The sequence below is a fragment of the Lactuca virosa genome, chromosome 9, assembly GCF_052849685.1.
Source record: "Lactuca virosa cultivar CGN04683 chromosome 9, Lactuca_virosa_CGN04683_v6, whole genome shotgun sequence".
Classification (NCBI taxonomy): domain Eukaryota; kingdom Viridiplantae; phylum Streptophyta; class Magnoliopsida; order Asterales; family Asteraceae; genus Lactuca; species Lactuca virosa.
This window is the reverse complement of record NC_136434.1, coordinates 278,292,652-278,316,393: the sequence shown is the minus strand read 5'-3', so window position 1 is coordinate 278,316,393 and position 23,742 is coordinate 278,292,652. Positions and strand designations below refer to the sequence as shown.

Sequence of the window (23,742 nt, the reverse complement as noted above, 5' to 3'; positions counted from 1 at the left end):
GCTGAATTGGTTTGGAACATTCTTGATTTTCAGAAAAATATTTGTTTATTAAAATAAAGTAATTAAATTAAATTACAAAAAGTAAATTGAAAAAATATATTTATTAAAATATAGTAATTAAATTAAATTAGAAAAAAGAAAATACAAAAAAAGTGAGGGTCGAGCTTATGCTGTTGATTGTTACTTAAAGTTACTGGTCAGACTTTGCCATATATTTGATACCAGGGGTGGGGTCAAACGAGTCAAAGACGGGCATCTCAAGATCAGATATTTAACGAAACCCGTTTACAAAATTTGCAAAGACAACTTGTCAATGATCTGCTTGAGGTTTGTGACTGGATGTTTAGAAATTATGGATTTTTTTTCTTATGTGAATGTGTATTTGGGCAGGTGAATACTCCTAGAATTGCTGCCCGACTTATTTGGGCAATTTCAGAACACATTGATTTAGAAGGTTTGGATCCTCTTTTAGCTGATGACCCAGAGGATGCATTAAACATTATCATATCAAAAATCCAGAAGATCCTGTTCAATGCTGACTCATCTGCGACTGAAACGAATAAGCTCCAAGATGTTCAAGCGGTTCTTTTATGTGCTCAAATATTGGGTTCACGTAATTCTAGAGACGGCCAGTTGCTCACAAAAGAGTTGTTTGATAATTTTCATTTTTTATTGAGAATGTAAGGCATCCAAACTCTTGCACAATCTTAATTAAAGGTAATTAAAATTTTCATTTTTTTTATTTGAAAAATCTTAATTCAATTTTGTATTTTAATGGTTATAATTGTTTTATTTTCTATTATTATTAAAGGACCAAATGACCACACAATTTCACAAATCAAGGATGTTGTTAGAGATGGCCTGCGATCAGTAAAAAACACCATTGAAGATGAGGCAGTTGTTAGAGTAAGAACACCCGTTGACTTTTTGACTTTAATTAAATTGAGCTTTATATATGTAACATTATATTTTCTAACATATTTATTATTTAAAATATGTATTTCAGGGTGCTGGTGCTTTTCAGGTTGCTGCCAGACAACATTTGATAAATTTCAGGGTGAAGAAAACTGTTAAAGGGGTAAATTGGACAATTTCTTCTCATCATTTGTAGCTTTTTTAATCCATGTGAACCAAATGTTAATTAGTTTTATAAATTTTTGGTGGTTATTTTAGCGTGCTCAACTTGGTGTTCAAGCTTTTGCGGATGCTCTTCTTATTGTGCCAAAGACACTTGCTAAAAATTCTGGACTTGATACACAAGACGTCATAATTTCTTTGACTGTAATTCCCATTATACCCTTGGTCTCTTTTCTTTTTTCCTTTCTTTTCATATAATAAAGTCTCTTACTTAATTTGATTAGGGGGAGCATGATAATGGGAATGTTGTTGGATTAAATCAACACACAGGTGATCCAATTGACCCTCAGATGGAGGGCATTTTCGACAATTACGCTGTCAAACTCCAAATCATCAAGTCAGCATATGCAAATAACTATAAAAACTTTTGCTAATTTCTTATTTTCCTTTTCTTAAATTAAATGTAAAAAAAAAAGAGAATAAATATATAGCTTACCATTTTTTTTTGTAGACCGGTGATTGCATCACAGCTGTTACTTGTGGACGAAGTTATCCGTACAGGGCGTAACATAAGATAGCCAACTTAAGGTGTTTGTTTGTTTAGATCAAGCACAAAGAAATTTAAAATGTGAAATTATCTTGTTTTTTAATAGGGTTTGAGCATGTTTTTGGTAGCTACATTGACATTGCAAAAAAGTTGGGAAAATATTTTTGTAGTGAAATTTGTTCAATAAGTATGCAGAGTGTTTCGTAGTAGATTTGTTATTTATTACCACAATGCATAGATTCCTGGATGTATGACTCCACACTTTTATTTGTAGTGAAATTTGTTAATCTGATATGTGTTAGAAATGTTGGTTTGCCATGGCTGGATTCATGGATGCATGACTCCACAATGTTTAGGCTTTTTACTTTATAAAACTTATTTTCGAAGTGTAAATATGGTTCATCAATAAAGTTAATGCTTTTGTAGTGGATGTAATGAGAAATCGTAAAATAATGCCACATGCCATTGTCGTTCCAAAAAAAAAAACAAAAAACAAATGCCCCATACCATAAATCAGATGTAAATACGTCTAAAATAAGAGATCTCATAAAATAATACAAATATTCAATGTCATTAGTGTTTATTTCAATTAAATTATATATGTAAATAACTCTTTGATAAACAATTATATATTTAATTATGTGTGGTAATAGGGAAGTACACTATGGACAACATTTAACTAAATTGTTTTTTATTTGTTGCTAATTTGCTATAGGTACACAAAAAATAGTCTAACACATTGTTGATTGCAATAGATTTAATTATGCATATTTTTAGATGTTTTTAGACTTTTAGTAAACATTTTAAGGGTTAATAGCATAAAAACCATTATATTTGTCATGCGTTTAACTATCCAACCATTTTTATTTGTGCTAAGTTCTATCACGAGCATTATGACCTCTCATTTGAAAGAGTCATTCTTTAGTGCTAGGCCTAAGGCCCTTTGATATATGACATTTCAGTTAGTAAATTAATTGACGAACTGAATCTTTTTGCAATAAAGGTCATACACTACAAAGAATTTGACCATGAAACCGTTTAATACTTTCATGTTGGTTAGATGATAAACAAATGCAAACTTGCAAAATTACAAAAGAATTATGAATTGTTTTTACTGTATATGATTTTGAAGATGATGAGTTTGATAGTCAATAATAGACTAAGATGGAGACGAACAATGCAAACGTAGTCCCAATGTTCAAAAATAACAAATACATTTATTTTAATCCGGACACAGATTGTCGAAAATAAAACTAATCACCGTGAGATAGTAATCACCGAATTAACCATTGGTCGCCGACGTATCGTGAAAAAGAAATCAGAGCAATAAATAAGGAACTATTCCTACACCACACCTACGTACTTAGTTGTAGTGGTGGACACATGATTTCGTAGTAGGTGTTGCCGGTGGCACATAGGTGTTGGTGGAGACATTTTTATTACGTAGTGGCACAAAAGTATAAAAAATGAAAAATTCAAAAAAATTTACACTGCGTCCGAAAAACATAAGGGGTTGCAGGTGCCCCTATTGGCACCATAGTGGAACCGCCCCGACTTAGCTCAAAACTATTTGCTGAAAGGAGCTATCCAAACTTAAATAATCCATCAAAAGGCTAAAACGAACTATCTAAAATGAAAAAGAAACTAATCGCCGTATGAACATTATCTACCGGAAGGAACTATCTGGCGTCGCCGCATCGCGCGGGTATCCTACTAGTATATATATATATATATATATATATATATATATATATATATATATATATAACATTGTGGGATTGAAAACCCTATGTACTCACCAGGTTTTCCAACCTGATCCAATCAGTTTATTTATATCACAGGTGTCGATACGAAGGTACATTTCACTGAGAGATTAACGGAGATGTAAATCATTAGTGTAAATGAATGTAAGGTCTGTTTATGCTTATGTTTTTGTATTGACGTTTACATCCCAATGTTTTAATATAAAAAAATATATTTCTTCAGAAATTCTTTGATAATATCTTTATCATATTTCTAGGAACAAATTCCGTAATATTATTCTTTCAAATGGATACTTTAATATTTAAATAAGCATAAATGAAAATTTTAAAATGACCTTGAATTTGTGGGTGTCACACATATTTCATAAAAAATATTTTATATTACAATCTACAATAATGTTAAGAATGGGGTATTACACTTATCTATGACATTGTTATCTTTATTATGTAAATGAAATACACATATTCCAACTTCAAGAAATGGATATTTGAAGGAAAATAATGTGGTTTATTTGACATATGTGAATCGTATTTATATACAAAAGATTCCTAATGATATTTTCACTAAACTACAGAGAAAATAATTATTAAGTAACTATACACTACGATGTATGACTTCCTTTCTAATGAATATATAGATTTAGTACCAGATACTTGTGAAACATTTGTTAATGTTTTCAAATATAAAGTTTAGATACAGATCAGTAGAACCATCTAAATCCTTAACGAAAATAAAGGATGAATTAAACCTTACTAGATGTGGTTTAATTTCTAATCGATAGAAATTATCCTCCTTTATTCTTTATGGGTTTGTTCCTTAATCACTATCACTTGTATCTTGAATACAAACACAAGCTACTGAGTAGATAAAACACTTTATAAGACTTAGTATGGAAATGATACATCCTTATCTTATTTAACGGATTTGATGCCAATGTTAGACTAAAGCTTCTAAACCTAAAATGTACTAATTACATATATGTAGAATACTCTAAAAGGTTGCTTAGATAATTTTATACAAACCCACCAAGAATAAGTTTTTCTTATTCTTATCAAAGCTGAGTTATTAGAAAGCAGACTTTTAATGACAAAGCAAGTGGGATGCACATGGAACTTTAAGCAGCTCAAGAACCATAGGTGGGCGTAATAGCAGTTGGCACTAGTTTTAACAAGGAATTGTAAACTTGAATAATATCTATTCATCAACACAAACTGTTCACATATATGGTAGAAATTATCTATAATATGAGAAATATGGAATCTCCCATTGATGAGTTCTTATTGATGGTTTCTGGAAAATCCATCAACTACCAATGCTATATCATACTTTGAACCTGATTAATAACTTAGAGTCATGAAAGATGAAATGTAATCCATGTATAATAATCAAGTATGGGCTTGATTAATCTTCCTCCCTATAATAAGACTAGCTGCAGTATGTAATTCGTATAGAAAGAATACATACATGGAGATCAATACACATTTAACAAGCTTTGTCATTAACGGCTTTAATCATACTCATGCCAATAACTATGATCAAACCTTTCCTATAGTAGATATGATTAGATTAACAAGGATATTATTTACCATAACTACATATTCTAAATATCAGATATGGTAATAGATTTCAAGTAAAACAACTTTCAATAAAAGACACCTACTTGAAGATGTCTATATAGCTTAGCCTGGGGGTTTTCATAATCCAATTTATCCTAACAAAATGTGTAAGGATTAAGATCCATTTGTTAATATAAAGAAAATATACTCTTAGTGGGTTTGTATAACTCTTTTTATGAAGGGTCAAGCTTGAGTTATAAGGCTAAGCAGAATTCATACAAATTAAATTTAGCCAGACACGTTAATATAGTCTTTGATTTAAACTAAGCATGAAGGGTCAATGTTGAGTTATAAGACTTTGTTATTTTAGAAATGGGATTTAATTTGGATTTAGTATTTGGATATTAGAACATTATAACAATAATTATTGTATTGTTTTCATTTATTGGGATATGATCATCAAATTAATACTTGTTGTGTTCTATATTAACATGTTAAATCCATGAATAATTTTATTTTTCTTCAAATTTCATAGTCGGTTATAATTGTGAGAGAAATTATGAAGTAGGACTAATATGAATTGGATTGGTTGATTCTCATAAGATGAAAGTAGATCACCTCATGAAACGCTATCATGAGTCATAACTGATAAAAAAAGGTATTATCTTTGTATCCTTAATACCCGAGGTGCATAATGGGACTTAAGTGTAGCGAGTGATCTGCTTTGATGTGGTCAAATGTTGATCCTTAATCAGGTAGTAATAAAGGTTATTATTAGGTGTGGATTGAACTATGCAAGAGGTTTAAGTAGTCAAGATGTGATTTTTTTTCCTCTTATGTGTTGCAAGCTAGACATCTAACGCACATTACCCATAATTAAACACCTTATGATATTGATTGCAATCTAAGTCTAATGTTTAACAGGATGTCTGTAACAAAGGGATAACTGATAAAATTACCTTATACATCAATTATAGTTTTGAGCTTTTTGGGAATTTGATGTTGATGAATGGAATTATTCGTTGTGTGTTATTAGAGGCAGTGAAATCTTGCTAGACATTCGCCACTATCTATATCGATCTATGATAAGACTTGTGAAAGTGGGAGATTGAAAGATCATTATCCCCAAGAGTCATTATAGAATGATATTTGCTAATGACATATGATCCTATAGGGTCACACCTTATAGCAAGTTACTACTAATTGATTATTTATTAAACTAATTTGATTATTTATAAATATAATTAACACTTTTATTTTATTAGAAAAATATTATTTTATGAAAATAATATTTATACCATCATGTTGTGAACTATTGTTTCTAGGAAATAAAATCAAAAATAGAACCAAAACTAGTTATATTGATATGACATGAATATATATGTTATGTACAAATTAAATGAGAACCTTGAGTAACCATTTAGTTTCTATGTAACCAGCTAGTTATGCATTATGTGAAAGACACTTCATGGCCCCACTTGGACTCATGAAAGCCATGAATGACAAAAGAGGATGGAGAGTTAGAGTGTTTGACTTCATCTTTCATTTGTTATACTCTTATAAAGTATGGCTTTCACATTAATGAGGAATGGTCCTTCCTTGATGCATGTGATGAAGAAATAAGCTAGTTTTTTGTCAAAAAAATCCTCTCTAAGGGGCTGCCAATTTTGTGGTTTACAAGTCCTATTTCCCTCTCTTCTTTCTTGCAATTTGGTGCATGAACTAAGTTTTTATAAGTTGCTTCTCCTTAAGGCTTAGTTGGTATAAGTCTTAATGTCTTAAGAGGAACTTAATAAAAGTGAATACTAGAATTTTTTTAGTAGTTGATCCTTGCTTCGTGGATACCTCTAGAGAACATCTACTTTGGTGTTTTTTGTCATACTACATCAACTTCCAATCTCCCATGAAAATCAAAGGCTTCAAAGGTTGTAATCTTTTTCTTTTTATGGTTGATTTAATATTTCTATGATTGCAAAATGATCTTTGGTGGATTAAAAAGAATTTTAAATTTATTCTAATTAAATTGATAAGTGTTAAGGAGATTATAAGACTTTAATATTAAAGATGTTAAATAACTTGTTGTGTGGTAGGATGTCTTTTTAGTCATATGGATGTTGTAAGACTTTGGTCTTACGGACATTAAGAAACTTGTGGATGTTGCAAGTAAAAATTGATGTCACTTGTGAATGTTACAAGTCAATATACAACTTGGTGTTTATGCTATAATTAAATTTTTTATTTTGGTCATTGTTATCATTAAGTCGTAATTGGAGTGTATTTAATTATTACATTGTTACTCACTAAGCTTTTTAAGTTTACACTTGATTGATGTTGGATGCTATAGTACCTAGTAATATGGTGAATGGAAAATATGCTATGGAGTGCTCGCGATTAGAAGTAATTTATGTTTTTTTTATACTTGGGCATATTTTGTGTGTTTGAATTTATGATAACTACTTGAACTTGTAGTTTAACTTAAATGTACACCGTATTATGTTTGAAAATATGAAAATTTTTTGGTGTATTTTATGTTAAATTGCCGCATGTAACAATCAATAGCAATTAATGCTTGTAATAATTTTTGCAAATCATTGATAAAGTCTATAATGAGATATACCATATTTATAATAGAATATACTATCTATATATGGAAAGAATTATCTATAATTAAGAGATAATTACTCACTAATAAGCATAATAATAAAATACACAATGTTATCCTAAATTAGATATCTTCTTAATTAAACCCTCATTTGAAAAGACTCGTTTTTGAACCTTCGTATCTAACATCGAGCCTTCGTCTCTAATTCCTCTTACCCACAGTTTCCTAATGATAACAACTTCCAAACCTTAAATGAACATAAATGAACCAAACAAAAAACACTCCCGATCAAAGATGCTTCCGATATATTCATTAGTTGTTTCAGTTTTGATTTCTTGAGTAGCCTTAGGATCATGTTTATACAAAAATATGAAATCTCACGTGGACATTATAGTCAACGGTTTCCGTAATAATGGAACGGGAGGGATGGCATTTTATTTTTATCACCCACTACTTCTTCTTCCACAATTCCATCTTCATCTTCGGTGTCGTAGACGGTTTTCCTATTATACACGAAGTCTGTGTCACAATATGGACTAATATCATCTTTATCCTCTTTGTCCCAGACGATTGGTTGTCATTCAGGAAAACAAAAGATAGTTATCAGAATGACTATTTCCCCTGAACTTAGGAATCTCAAACTTCACAACAATGTTCCTCCACAAATCATCACATTATCCTCCTTTGTGGCGATCTCATTTTGGCTTGGCTAAAGGATAGGCACCCTCATAACTGTGGCCCCATATGCTCAATTCCAATAATCCAATTCATTATCTTCTCTCAGTGAGTCTTGATGCAATAACTCAAGTTCTTGAACTCGTCGTCACAAGTGTTTGATCATTATGTTTTCTTGCTTTATATGCATATCTCAAGGGTCTTATCGTCAGCCACCCCATGTTCTTGCCCAATGTTGTGATGGTTTATAGCTACTCAAGGTCTTCCATGACCGGTCAACTCAATTAGCTCTAATACCAAATTATACATAACAAACATGGAACTAAAATGAATGGACTTAACGGTAACAATGCACAACAAGAACAATCAATGCTCTTAAGAATTTCCATAAATTCTTTTATAAACTTTATTAAATCTCAAAAATTGTCAAGACTATTATAACAACTACCTTATTTATGATAGACTATACTAATTATATAATTAATCATATAATGAAATTGTTTTCTCTAATTTAGAGACTATTCTTAAATAATAATAATAAAAATATGATATCTTTCTTAAATAACAAAGAATACAAACTAAAAGATTTCCTATGTGTTAAGCAAAAAGCTAAATTGAATTCTCTAGACTGACATCAATCAGGTTGTTCTCCAATATAATTTTTTGTAATGTTTGTTTATCCTAGCATTTTTTTTAGTTACTTTTTGTGTCAATATATCAGTTGTTCTAAAAAAACGAGGGTAAGCATATGATGAGTTTGTACTAAACAAACTATGAATGCATATGGAGAGCCATATGCCGAGTAATCCTTTAGTATAGAAATTGTGATGTCCGACTTCATCCCATGATCATTCCTACCGCCCTTAAGGTCTTTTAGAAGATTAACATGCACAAAGACTTTTCCCATGATAAAGTCATCCTTTTAATTAAGGAAATGTCCTTTTTGTCCAACAAACTTATCCCATTTGTTTTAAAAGGTCACTCAAATTTTGTTTTTTAATTTAAGGGAATAACTCTAAGTTTGCCATTTTAAAAGGTCATTTTTTAACTTGGTACCGAGTAAGCAGGTAAAATATGTGTCTTGATCACTGTTTAACCATCAACTACATAACACCCCTAGTTTTATTTGTTTTTAACCTTCTTCTCCACCCCCATTTATGTTTTTCCGTTTATGATTGCGATAAAAAAATAACAGAGCTGCCTCATTACATGGATTTTCTCTCAATCTAGTAATCACACTTGCACCTTTCTTTTTTCTTTCTATGTTCATCTATCTCTCTATTATAGGTAAAAATAGATGGGAAGAAGACAAAGGTTGAATTAGGTAAGAAAATATTTGTCGTTTAATCTCTGTTGCTACTTGAAATCTTGGATGCGTTGTTGACTATCCCAATGTAGGCTTCCTCCAATAAGCATTCTCGATAACACGATGCACAAGGTTGACAAGGCTAGGTTAGGAAGCTATACATGGGGGGGGGGGGGGGGGGCTGCCATTGTTCTTCGAAGCCTAAGTTAGATGTCATATTTGGGGCTCAATTTCGAGTGAAAATAGAATTGTTAGAGATTGCTTACCTTTTCGGATAGATGGAGCCTCGTTTTATAGTTGAGGTTCACCGGTCCATGATCTTTTCTTTTAGACCTTTCTTTGGTCCTCAGGTTGTAAGGGTAAGACCTTTTTTTTTTAAATAGAATAAGCTTTCCTTTCCTTGTTTCCTGGGATGTTGCTTTTATAGGTCACACATAGAAGGTATGGTGATACTTGGTGTACGTGGTGAGGATTCGTTGATAGGTTGAATACCGTATCACGTTTATTTGTTGTTTGTAGCTTTTCACTAGGTCGGGTTTGTTGGCCGGTCTGGTATTTTGTGGGCTAGCGCCCGTACCCCATTAATCTCCAATCAACAATTCTGATGATTGAGTTATTTTTCCCTAATTTTCCTTGATTAGCCTCGCTTTGATTCAATAAATTTTTTTGGAAGCGGTTTTCATTGATATACAATTATGCTATATTTCTCTTTTTACCGACCCTTTAACATTAAAGGATAATTGAGGCTTTCTGAGGAACCATATCCCAAGTCACTTTCTTGGAATCTCTAAATCCATGAACTAAAGTATTATGTTCCAAAGGCGTTCAAATCAAGATATCCCTTTTATTCTATGTGTGGAACATGCAAGGATTGGTGACTACAACTCATCGACCTTTAGTTTATGGCAATAACTAAGTTGGTGATTTGAGTTGAAAATGGAGTTCAACCTCCAGAAATCGTGTGGTGAGGTGGATCTTAAAAGATTACACATAAGGTGCTTGATAAAAATCCTAATTGACTTTTCATTGAGTGTTGTTGCGTTTTTATAAAGTGGGTGTGTAAAGGAAGTTGTTTGGTGAAAGGTAACGAAGATTTTGACTCGTTTTCTTTCTTATATTATGGTTATTTAATTTGTAATCCGCATGTTAATCGGAAAAAATGTTTTATTGCGGTTCAAGATATGGTTCAAGATGCAGGAATGAGGGGAAGAGAGGTTGGTGGTGGTAAACTATTATAAGAGGTAAAAGGACTTATTTAACAGGTAAACATTAACTTCATACCCCAAAAGTAAAGTAAAAAAAAGATAAATAACCTTTTAAAACTAAGATGACTAGTTGATTGGTTTAATATAATATTTTTCTTTTAATTAAATAAAAAGGACAAGAAGCATGGTATGCTTCTTGGAATCTTTATGCCGACACATGTGTGTTTTTAATAATCCATGTTATTTATAAGGCTGATTCTATATGTACTTCCAATTGTTTGGTCTATCCTTTGTATGAGTGGTATGAGTGGGTGACTTTTTGGGTGTTTGATTTTTTATATGTGAGTGTGTAAGAGAGAGAGACCTATTTTAGTATTTGATATCATATGTGAAATTTGTTATATTAAATTCTTAAATATGTTGTACGGCTCGATAAAAACGACAATATTCATCTTTCATTTTTAAATTAATCTTAAGGCTTGGAACCTATTCAAAAAGTATTGTCAACTCTACGGTACGTCATCTCCACTGTAAACTTATCACCAAATCTAGCCTTTGAAACGGTTATCACTCCACTATGTTTATTTATTTATTTATTTATTTTTTAGACATTAAGTTAAATAAATAACATAATTTAAAACATAAATAGATATTTTACATTAATTAAAAAAATAAATTTAAATCTTAAATTACTTAAAAAAACATAAAAAAAAAATTAAAACCTAAATTACTAAAAAAACATAAAACATACCAAGTAAAACATTACATTACTTAGAAAACATAAAAATTTAAAACCTAAAAAACAAAGCAAACATAAAAAATACTACTCGTCGTCGTTGTCGTCCTCATCTTCCACGTCCTCACTGGCAACGTTTTCGGCATCACCGTCCTCCTCCTCCTTGTCGTCACCGTCCTCATCATCCTCGTCGTCATTGTCATTTTGTCCTTCGAATTGTCTTTCCCATATATGCTCTGTCAAATTGTGACGTAAATTGTGATTGTTTCATCGGATGAAAAATAAATTAAACCTAAAAAATTATCCATTTTATTGAAAATATGGTGTTTGTTTATATGTAAAGAGATGTGTAAAGTGTAAGTATATATAGAGAGATTTTAATTTTAATTTGAAAGATTATTTTTTTTTTCTTTTCCAATGGTTGGAAAGGTTGAAACGGTCAAAAAAAATTTCTCGCATGCCATTTGTTGTTTCCATGCGTCCTAGCCACCACATCACAGCCAAGCTACCGGACATCGAGATGGTGTTCACGCGTGACTTGACTGCCACCTGATCTCTCCAGACGTCTCTTTCTCTACCACTTGGGATAACTTTTTTTTTAAACGGAAAATCTAACGTACTCCTAAACTACACCTTAAATCTATCTATGTCCACGGCGAGACTTGAACCCTCAACCTCAAAGAATGAGGGTAACACCGGATACCGCTGGGTTAGAAACCATTTGATCATTTGGGATAACTTTACACGACCTAACACGACATGCAAAATAGTAACATTAATTTGATAGCTACCAAAAAGAAAAGTTAAAGATCTCCAAAATATGTGATCCATATTGTTTCGTACACAAATATTCTAGAATAGTTTGACCCAGATGTTTTGATCTAAGTGATTTCTCAAAAGTCTTCCAATAACAGGTCTAAAGTCGTGGGGTGCTATTATTACCATTTAAGTGGTGATGATGAATGGTTCACGTTGTGTGTATACCCTTCTCATCTTTTTAATTAGACTTGTCGGCTATCCATATGTTCAAATATTATGTCTACAAACTTGAACTTCCATATGTTAAAATATCATGTCTACAAATTTCACATATGATATTATGAAAATTGTCATCTCACATTGGTAGTTTAATGGAATTTTTTATTATTTGAAAAAAACTTTTCGAAAATGTTTTGTTGTTTTTTTAGAGTTCGCTCTAAATCTTCAAGGACTTGCTAAACTCTAAACTTTTAATTGTTTTTTGCATTTCCACATTTACAATAACATTTAATTTTCATTCTAATTATATTAACATTTTAGTTTTCATTTTTTTTTGGAACTGCGGAAATTTATTAAAAAACTAGCAAGAAGCTATAAAAAGGAAATTACAATACATTACAAGCAATGACAGGATCATGAAGCCATGAAGTCCAAGAGATATTAGCTTTACTACACCTATTCGTGACCCAAAAATAAGAATTTTTTACCACATCATCAAAAATGACCGATTTCCTAGGCAGCACCATTCCAAAGATAATGGAATTACGAAAATTCCAAATACACCAAGAAGCAGTTATGACCACCGCATCAAAAGCTTTCCGTTGACCACTTCTCCAAGGGAATGAGTTTGACCAGATCGAATCCATGGAAAGATGATGAGGAAGCTGAACACCCCACCAAATGGCAACCCTAGTCCAAAGATCAATCAAATCACTACATCCTAGAAACAGATGATCAATGGATTCAACTGTAGTGGAACAAACTGGACACAAGATCGAATCCAACAAAATACCCCTATGAGAAAGATTTGCTCTAGTAGGCAGCCCGTTTAATCTTAATCTCCAAATGAAAATATTCAACTTAATTGGAAACCAATTATTCCAATAAGTTATGCCACCATTAATAGGCAACATATCATTATCAATAAAAGACCTAGCTGAAGCAACCGTAAAGTGGTCAGACGAATCCAAGAGCCATCCCAACCGGTCAGGACTGGAATTAAGCTGTAACCCATGCATCATAATCAAAAAAGCCTCCCATTAGTAAACTCAACATTATATTATCAATATTTCAAAATCATACAAACTACTAATTATTAAAAAACTTCTGGTAAAATTCTATTTTAACGTTTTTTTTATTTTGTTAAGATATTAATATGAAATATGTTATTTCTCAAAAATATTAGACTTCAAAAAAAATTAAATAAAATTACGTGGTTAGATATTTTAAGATTCATATTTTCTTATGCGGTCCAACACCAATAATTATTTTAGATCGTATTAATTTGAGTTTTTTTAAATATATAAAAGAGTTATATATTTTAATTTCAATAAAAACTAATCTTACAATTGTTTTCAAAACTGGACTGGACCGGCCAGTTCAACTGGAAACCAGTTAGAAAGCTGATTTTCAAATGACAAAAAACCGTTGTATAATCAAACCGGGAAAAACCGTTCGGTTCACTAAAAAACCGGTTCTACAAGTCCAGTTTAACAACTTAAAAAACGTGTTTGTAGTCGTTGACTATAAATGCCAATTGACCACTGCGGTTCCATTATAGCTTTGCAAGATTTGCTTTCATTATATAGGGCGCTGGCCCTTTTTTCTTTACTTCCCTCGCAGGGTCGGGTTGCTTATCGGTTGGATCTTCCCGATGAGCTTGGTCAGATTCATAGCACGTTTCACGTCTCTCAACTGCGAAAATCTTTGGTTGATGATTCCGCGGTGGTTCCATTGGAGGATATTGAGGTGGATGATCGCTTGAATTATGTCGAGAGACCAGTGGCGATTCTTGATATGAGGACGAAAACCATGAGGAACAAGGTTGTTGAGTTGGTGAAAGTACAGTGGCAACACCGCAAGGGCTCAAAATGGACATGCGAGTCGGATGATGAGATGAGGGAGCATTACCCAGAGTTATTTGCGGCAGCGGACTTCGAGGACGAAGTTTGAATTCAAGTGGGGTAGAATTGTAACATTCGAGATTTAGTGTTATGTTCCTTTTTAACCTTTATTGTGAATTCTTTTCATTTTAGTCCCTAGCCGAGTATGCAGGGGCGTACTCTATGAGTACGCTGGGCATACTGACTCGTTAGATGGTCGCGGAGGCGCCCACATATGTTGGGCATACGTGGGAGTATGCGGGGCATACGCTAAGCAGGGGCAAAGCCTAATTTTTATGGTTTGTGCACTATTAAAACAACTTATGTTGCCTTGATGGTATCTTTTGGTCAGCCCCTACTCCCTAAACCCTAGGAACGAAACCCTAAATGCCATTTGTGAGTTTTGAGATTGGAAGTGAGTTTTGGTGGTGTTTTTGGTGATTTGAAGGAAGAAGAACACTTGGAGGTTTTTTGGTGTGGCTTGAGCTTGTAGATACCTAACCATCATTAACTTTGCAAGCTATTTGAGGTATAAAACTCTCAACTTGATGATTTCTTATGCTAGATCTAGTTTAGGGCCTTGTTTCTGCATTTTTGGGTCCTTTAAGCCTTGTTTGGGAGTGTGGACTACTCCAACAACTTGGGATGATAGATCTAGGATTTCCTGAGGTCCCTTGTTCATAAAAGTGGTAACTTGATGGGTTTAGTTCAAGCATGCATGGTTGATGTTCTTCTTAATGGAGTTAAGATGCTAGAATTGGAGCTTGTGGTGTTTTTAGCTATGCAAAGGCTTAAAGTTTGTGGGTCGAATGAGTTGTGGCCTTGGGTTATTTGGACTATGTTTCGATTGGGATTAGCCCCCTTAACTTCTATGGGGCATTTCTGGAATTTGGGCTATAGTTGGACATTAGGCCTTCTTAGATTGGGCCAAATTGGGCTTTGGGTGCCATTTAGGAATTTGGGCTTTCGAGAGCAAATGTATTGGGCCTTGGTATGGGACAAGTAGGAAAAAGGGTAAAATGGTCTTTTACACTGTATGTTGGGCAAGTGTAAGTATATGTTTGATTATGGGTTAAGACCCGATTATTAATTGGGTATTATTGATGATGTTTGCGCGGGGATTTTTACGAATGAGTAGTCTAAGCTTTTATCCGAGATATTCAGCACCTTGAGGTGAGTTTCCTCACTGTATTCGGCAGGTCAAAGGCTCCAATGTCGACCCATGGTTTATTATGATTAGGATGCTAGCTGTTTGCGTGACTCTGCATGTATGATTTCTGATATGTGTATCGGGCGGGGGCCCGATGCCAGGCGAGGGCCCGATGCCAGGCGGGGCTTAATGATTATCTTGTATGCTATTTATCTTTGTGATTGTTTCATGTATTTATGTGTTGATATGTATACTGGGCGGGTCCCGATTCCGGACAGGGCCCATTATTTAGTGACAGATCTGTTCTGAGCGGGGCTCGATGTCGGGCGGGGTCCGATGACGGACAGGGCCCATTATATGTTTGATATGTATGGTGTGTGGTATTTTCGGGAGGTCACTAAGCTTCGTGCTTATGATTTTCAGTTTATGTTTTAGGTACTTCTGGATTGAAAGGGAAGAGCTCGGGGTGATCGCATCGCACACACCATGATTGTTCCGCATCTTATTTGGATCTGATATAAATGGATGATTTTGACATACTCTGATTTATTTATGGTTTTTATGAAAATGTATTGGATGATGACTGAGTTATTATAAAACAAAAAATTTTGGTCTTAAATTTTGGGACGTTACAAGTTTGTATTAGACCCTTACTTTGAGGGATTCAGGCATACTCTCGGGTGTGTCTGAGCTCAAGTAAGTTTTCCCAAAATACCCATACATATTTTATGATATGCTTTGATTTTTGAATCTGTGAATCGCATGATGTATCACATATAACATATCAATGGATTTTAGAGTAGTATTACTCACCTGTTTAATTAGTAGATTAATTCCAGTTCTGGTTTTGATCATTCGCTGCCTATCAGCTCGTCGCATGGTAACACTTATTCATCAAATAACATGTTCTTTAGAACCTACCACGACTCATTACTAGTTATACCACATGAGCTCTTGTCACAATAATAATCAGATCTTATAATATGATCATAATGTGCCTAACCCATAAGCCATTAACTAATCTCTCATAATGAGTATTTCTCAAATATTAGGGTTTATAATCCTTATAGTCTCGACTAAATGTTTAGTCCTAATATTTTCTCACAATCTCTACAATGGGTTCGTAACAACACCTTATCACGATACCTGTAATACACCCGGTTCTGTCAATTCTTAATAATAATCAAATATCGTAAATAAGATTTAACAGGTAAAAGATACCTCGGTGTATCCTTTAACTTGACCTCATATCGCCCTTACAACAGTATAACTTCACCGTACTAATCTCCCGTAATCGAATCCCGAGCAGCATCTCCGATCTCGTGTGCCAAAACTCATTCACGTGAAACTAGACTCATGTATTTATGTTGTTTAGTTGCCACATCGTGTCCATCTATGTGCCATGTCGTTGTAAAATTGAGACCATCGATGTATGAATTTTAAAAGTAGAGTGTCAATTTTGGTTGGCCACGACGTGGTGGATGTATTACCACTACATGGCAAAGCCTGTTTGAGACGCACAGCTTAAGTGTGCACCATGACATGGAAATATATTGGCCATTACGTGGTGACCATTTTATATCAAACCCTAATTTCGTGCTTAAGGGCCTATTTAAGGGAAGTGATGTCTAGGGTTTCTTCCACCCTCAGCCTCCATGACCTCCAAGAGCCTTGAAGAAACCCTAATCCTCTCTATCCCACATTTCATCTCATCTTTGGTGTTTTGTGCACTTTAAAGGAAGAAGAAGAAGAAGATTTGGTGCAAGGATCAAGCAAGGAAAGCCTCTCCATCTTTAAGATCGTTTTCTGGACCATCTATAAGGATTCAAGTTTTCATCTTTATGGCTAAGAAGATTTGGTGCAAGGATCAAGCAAGGAAAGCCTCTCCATCTTTAAGATCGTTTTCTGGACCATCTATAAGGATTCAAGATTTCATCTCTATGGCTTATTCTCTTAGATCTAGGCTGGTTTAGCCTATTTTGGTCCATGGTTTTGGTTAGACCGAGTGTATGGAATAAATTAGCAAATTTATGGCCATTCGAAGTCCCATGAGCATTATATCTTATGGATCTAAGATTTGAACGTGGTTTGTGGACTTTGTATGAGTTTGGTTACATTTTCACCTTTTTGACCTACCTTGGGTAAGGGATATGCATGGGGCACACATGTCCATAAATTTTAGATTTTATGAGTCGTTAATATCCCTAGAATCCTTTTGGAGAGCATAAGTTAAAGGCTTAATGGATTAAGGTCTATATCCATTAGGCTGTTCATGCCCAAAAACCACAATGTGGCGAGTTAGCTACTACGACGTGGGGGTTTAAAGGATCCACGATTGTTTTTTGCTTAGTTTCCACGACAGGGCTAAGGATTGGCCACAACGTGGCGACCACCTGAAGTTGAATTTGACTATTGACTTTTTCACCTGGTTAACTTTTGGTCAAATGATTAGTTCTAGAGTGTATACTAAGGTGTAACTTTATGTGGTCTGAAAGGAGGTTGTAGCACCTGTTTCATGATGTTAAGCTTTGGTTTTCCTGACTTCATGAGTGATGTGAGTCTTCTAACCATAATATATAGAATGCTAGTTGTTTTTGTGATACTTGCATGGAAGACCATGGGGGTAGCCTATAACAATTGTATGAAAGACCGTGGGGGTAGCCCATGGCAATCACATGAAAGACCATGGGGGTCGCCCATGGAACTTGTTTGTAAGACTGATAGTTGGCCCTCGACATTGCAAGGAAATACCATGGGGTTAGCCTATGGTACTTGGATGTAGGAACATGAGGGGTGGCCTATGGCATTTCCAGGAAAGACCATGGGGTTAGTGTTGGATTAATGTCTAAGTCCATAACTATATTTGGTATGTACTTGACCCGACCCGGCATGGTCCATTTGGGTTGCACTTCACCGGCACAATTTATATGGATAGTCTTTTGAGAATAGTATATTTATGATTTATATTAATATATTATAAGTTCTAATATATTAATATGGAATCATATGATTTAATTAGTATTGATCAAGAATTAATTTAGAATTAATTAAGTGATAAAAAAGAACTAATTAAATATGGACTCTTATATATATGGAATGGGCCAAGTTCATTTAGGTTGGGCTAAGCTTTCATGGATGGTCCATGGAGCTTTTAACCCATGGATCCTATGTAAATGAAAGGTCATGGGTATTAGGGTTTACATGGATGTAACCCTAATCCTCCATAATATATAAAGGGGTCCTTGGCTCACAAAATTGGAAGAAGTGTGTGAAAATAAGAGTGGGCCGATTTTAGTGTGCATACATATTCTCTCAAGTTCTTCCAAGGTGTTTTGGTGATTTGTGATTCCATTTGAGGCTTCCACACTATTGGGGCTAAGCTCTTAAAGCTTGAAGACATCAAGCTACATCAAAAGGTATGTCATCTAACTAGAACTTTGTAGTATAGGTGCTTCATAATATGCTAGTTAGGATGAAACCTTGGAATAGTTAATATTTGCATGTATAATAGAGAAAACATAGATCCAAGGTTTATAGGGTTGCATGTACACCATAGGAGTGTTAGAATGCTCAAAACCCAATAGTGGTATCAGAGCCATGGGTTGTTTTCTGTTATATTGATGCAAATGTTTTATTTTCAAGTTGAAAAAAAAGGAAAAAAAAACACGACGTTTGTCAAATTTTAAGATAATTACTTGTTTTTGTGAAAAACTAATTATTTGTAAAATTTGAATCATTTGCTATATAAGTTGAATTAGATCAAATTTAGTAAAAGATAAAATGATATGATTATTTTATTAGTTTTAAAAGTTTGATCTAAAGAGTTTTTTGAAACCTCCATAAGTTATGGATATGAAAAGGTTTTTAAAAAAATTGATTCAAAGTTTTTTATGGAGTTACAAAACTTGGTCTTAATGTTTTAAAGAATTCCGTAACTTGTTCTTAAGTTATGGAACATGAAAAGTTTCATCATAAAACAAGTATTTAACTCCATAAGTTATGGAATCCAAAAGTTTTCAAGAGTTACAAAACTTGCCCTCAAGTTTTGGAATTTGGAAAAAGTTTTTTATGATAAAAAAAAGAATTGAATTCTAAAACTCTTGGGTACATAACTTAAACAATTAATTAAATGGTTTTAATTTTGAATTTAATAATTGGAATTATGATGTTTTTATTGAATAATTCAATTAACTCTTATGGACTTTATTAATAGATAATTAAAGTGTTTAATTAAAAGAGAATTAAAACATGCCATTGAAAACTTGCCCTCGAGATTGAAACATGCCATTGAAAAGTTCAATGAATCTCAAAAGAATCTAGGAGTTTCAAAACCAATTAAAACCTAATAATACATTTTGTTTATCTTGGTGGAAATTGGTGAATCGTCATTCACCTACTTTCAAATATTTTATAGCTTGGATTACGGCATCCTTCTTCCAAGTTATAAAATAGTTTGTTGGGTCCTAGCCTTAATATATCATATTGGGTGTTATATTAAGGACTTAAATCAACTTTACGTGAATTTCTCCCATTGTTGATGTCTGGTTTAGACAACAATGATCTTCCCAAACCAAGCTTTCCTAATGAATATGACTTCCCGAGTTTGGCTCATGGAAGTCATACTTCTCTTCCTCCACCTCCTCCAATTACTCTCCCTAACCCACAAGTTCAAGGTCACTCAAGCCCTAATGGCAAGCAAGGTCTATGTGTGATCACATCTTAGAGATGAAGTCACATATTGACAAGCCGGGAGAGTTGGGTGTCAAAGTGTTGAGAAAGTTGGATGTTCAATCACTTTCTAAGTCACATAGTGAGTTCCTTTGGGAATACTATGAAACAGACTATGACATGAACCTTAATGATCATATCTATTTGCTTGGTGCTGCTGAATCAGCAATGATTTGGAACGATAGTAAAGAAAATTTGATTAGAAGATCAACTTCCAAAAAAACTTTATGGACAGTGACAATGGTGACACTGAAAATCCAGAAAAAGCATTCTCTTCCCAATGGAAAGGGATTGGCCATAGTCAACCCGGTTGACCAAATGGTAAAGAGAAAGGCTAAGTCTGAGATAGTCCCATTACCAAAGGGTCCATATGTTTATTTTGCCAAAGGAAGGGGTGTTGATTGCAAAGCTGCCAAATTTACCTAAGGATGTTAAAGTCAATAAGTTTGACTCTACATCAGGTAGAGCCCATTATCTAACTCTGTTAAGTTCTATTATGAGATCCTCATTACATGATGTGACTGGGTCACATGTTGATGTTTTAAGAATCAAAGAATAGAGAGAAATCTTAAAGGAAGTATATGCTGATTCTGATCGCGAAGGTGGATTTCGATCGCATCAGAATTTTGAGCAGTTGCTTAAGAAGTTATGATATAATGCTAAGGAATAGATAACAAAAATTTTCCATGTGGATTGTAAGGATAAGTTTTTCCGCAAAGTTTTAAAATAAAAGAAAATTCTTTACTTTTTATTTATTTGAAGTATCCTTACAATGGCATTGTGGAAAATTGTTGCTTATATGATTCCACTGACAGCAATATTGGAAAATGGATTTGATTCTTTCATTTGTGGTAGTGTCTAAATTTACCAAATCAGGAAAGTTCCTCATCGCCCAAGTTTCAATTGGACCGAAACTTGGAATCATGCAATTTGAATAGTATGATGAATGAGAACTTTCAAGCATTGGAAAATCAAGACTAATTACTTGTTCACATGGATGTGTGAGTCAAGTGAAGGACTAAAGGGATCGAGTACACATTCTTGTGCACTGGTCATGTCCACCACAAAGCTCGTTAAGACTATTTGATTTACCAAAGTTTAGTAAATATGGTTATACTTACAAGTTTAAGTATAATTCTGAAACATTGGAAAAGTCTCAATGTATGGCAGAACGAATGGGAAGAATCAAATTAGGCAGAAAGATAAAAGTTTCTCAAATCTGAAAAGATGGGAGAGTACTTTAGTATCATGTTTGTGATCATCTTAATGATTTAGAAATCATATCACAATTAGTCCTCTAAAGGTCATCTTAGTGCATTCTTATGACTAAGAAGATGAGTCATGAATTGTTGAAATGGTTAGATCAGGAAGATGAGTCATACTTCGTTCCAAAACAATTCTTAGAGTCATACTCCAAGATTGTAACTTGAGTGACATATCTTAAAGAAAGGTTTAAAAAACTGGTCAAATGTAAGAGTAAAAGTGTCCTACTCTTGTACATTTGAAATTGGTAAGTTGTGATGTTTTGGATAAAACAAAGACCAACTAAGGCCAATTGTGTGAAGTGTTTGTCTTGATAAAGAATCCACACTATCTCTTGAATATTTGGCAAGATAGTCTTATATGTCAAGAGGATAGTGGGAGTCTTAAAGATCCCAAAAAGAATTTCAAGAACTAATCAAGAATAAAACCTGAGGTTCTTCACTAGCACACGACTTGAGGTTTATAACCTATCGTGTTGACATATTCTGTGCCCATTCCAGTTAAAGTTGGCTTTGCATAGGAGTTCTGAAAGTTCTTAATTGGTTGCATAACAACTTGGAAGCAATGGCAGGCCCTGTACTGCCAGGTGGCAAGAAGTTAAGATTGCATAAGTTCAGTCCATATGAGTTTGGATTTGTCATTATCCTTGTCTTGTGACTATGGTTTTGACGATTCACATGGATAAGAACACATACACCATAAAATCTAAGGGTCATAAGGTTTCTCTCCGATTCATGAAAATGATGGTGAGGAAACACTTCCACCAAGTAGATTTGAAGCAGATGGCAAAAGGTCTAAACAATTGAGACTATGATTACGACATCCCTTTTCATAGTTCTGAAATTGTTTAGACACACATGCATGCTATCTAAGGAAAGGTGTATGATTTTGATAAAGTTTTATCAAAGCATCTCGTATCAGAAATCTGAACTTTGGTAAGAAAGTCAATAAAGTATTGATTTCTAGAAGTCCAGCTGATTTCTGAGTACATGTCAAAGCTAGTGGGAGCATAAGTGTTATGCTAATAATCATCATGTTAGTGGGAGCATGATAATTATTGTTAGTGTTGCAAGTTAGCAATGTTAATTATAGAAAACAAAAGTTTCAATTCGTGAGGCTGCAGGGATTGAAAAAGTTGTTTTGCTATAATTAAGGGAGAGGATATACTTCATTTCAGTTCTATAGGCTTAGATTGAGACCTTAATCATCTTTAGTCAAGAATATATATATGAATTTCATGTTGGATTGGTTCAACTTAAGGAAATTCTATATATTGCGTTCTCAAAATTCGATTATGATTACGGCATCCCTCTTCATAGTCAAATTTTGAAAACATGGCAAATAAAAATATTGTAGCAAAAGACTGGTCTAGAATCATGTCTTTATGTGAGACATCATGAATCGTGTACCATTTGCTTTGGGTACATGATCGATTGCATGTGCTATAATATTTGTCATTTCTAAATTTTTCCAAATGCCCAGAGGCATTAAGAAGGGAAAAGGTCTAGAATTGGATATGACTAAAATGATTAAGCAATTGTTGAGGACAATCTCAGGTTTACCAAAGATTGGTTGCTCAGGGACAGTTGGAAGTATAGTGCTAATTTTGGAAGGACCATATTGACATATTCTGAAAAGAGGCATCTCTTATTCAGAAGTGATAGTCAAAATGAGAATATGGAGTTGTCTCCATAGGTGGAAGTTATCTGTGTAAGATTAGAAAACTTAATGCAAGAAGCATGTCCAAAGCAATGTACTTTGAATATGAGACTTAGTTTCCATGGAGTTGATCTCCATTGGAATACCTTATAATGACTGTTGACACGTCTTTGTGACTTTGTACATATTCATTACAGGAGGGTCAGTGCATATAAGTTTAAAATCTAAACAGATTTCGATAAATGATAGGAATTTGAAAGTCTCACATTTTTCGATAAGGATTTGGGAGTGTGAAATTAGAATCATTGAAATTATGTTCAATTGGTTTATTTCACAAAGTAAGGATCATAGACAAACATAGAGTGCATACTTGGTGTATGGCAAAGCTATTGTTTAAGAAAACTGTACATGCTTGGAGCATGGGACAACTAGTGTTTTTAATTCAAGTATAAAGTTGATAAAACCGAAACAATGAATAATGAGTAATTAGTATGGTGATAAATAAAAGTGTTTATTTATATTCGTAGGGTTTGATATCATATTTGATTCATTTATTCTTGTGTTTCACTTTGCATGTTTTGACTTCCAGAATAACTAAGTCGCTCTTCCTGAA

General features: G+C 33.6%; 1 long non-coding RNA gene across 1 annotated transcript; it reads left to right on the top strand.

Annotated features, from left to right (window-relative positions):
• Positions 1–1,059: 1,059 nt before the first annotated feature.
• On the top strand, positions 1,060–1,468 carry LOC145136313 (uncharacterized). The gene is made up of 3 exons (XR_013720377.1): positions 1,060–1,078; positions 1,174–1,281; positions 1,362–1,468. It is a non-coding gene; the product is annotated as an uncharacterized LOC145136313 (long non-coding RNA).
• Positions 1,469–23,742: the final 22,274 nt, after the last annotated feature.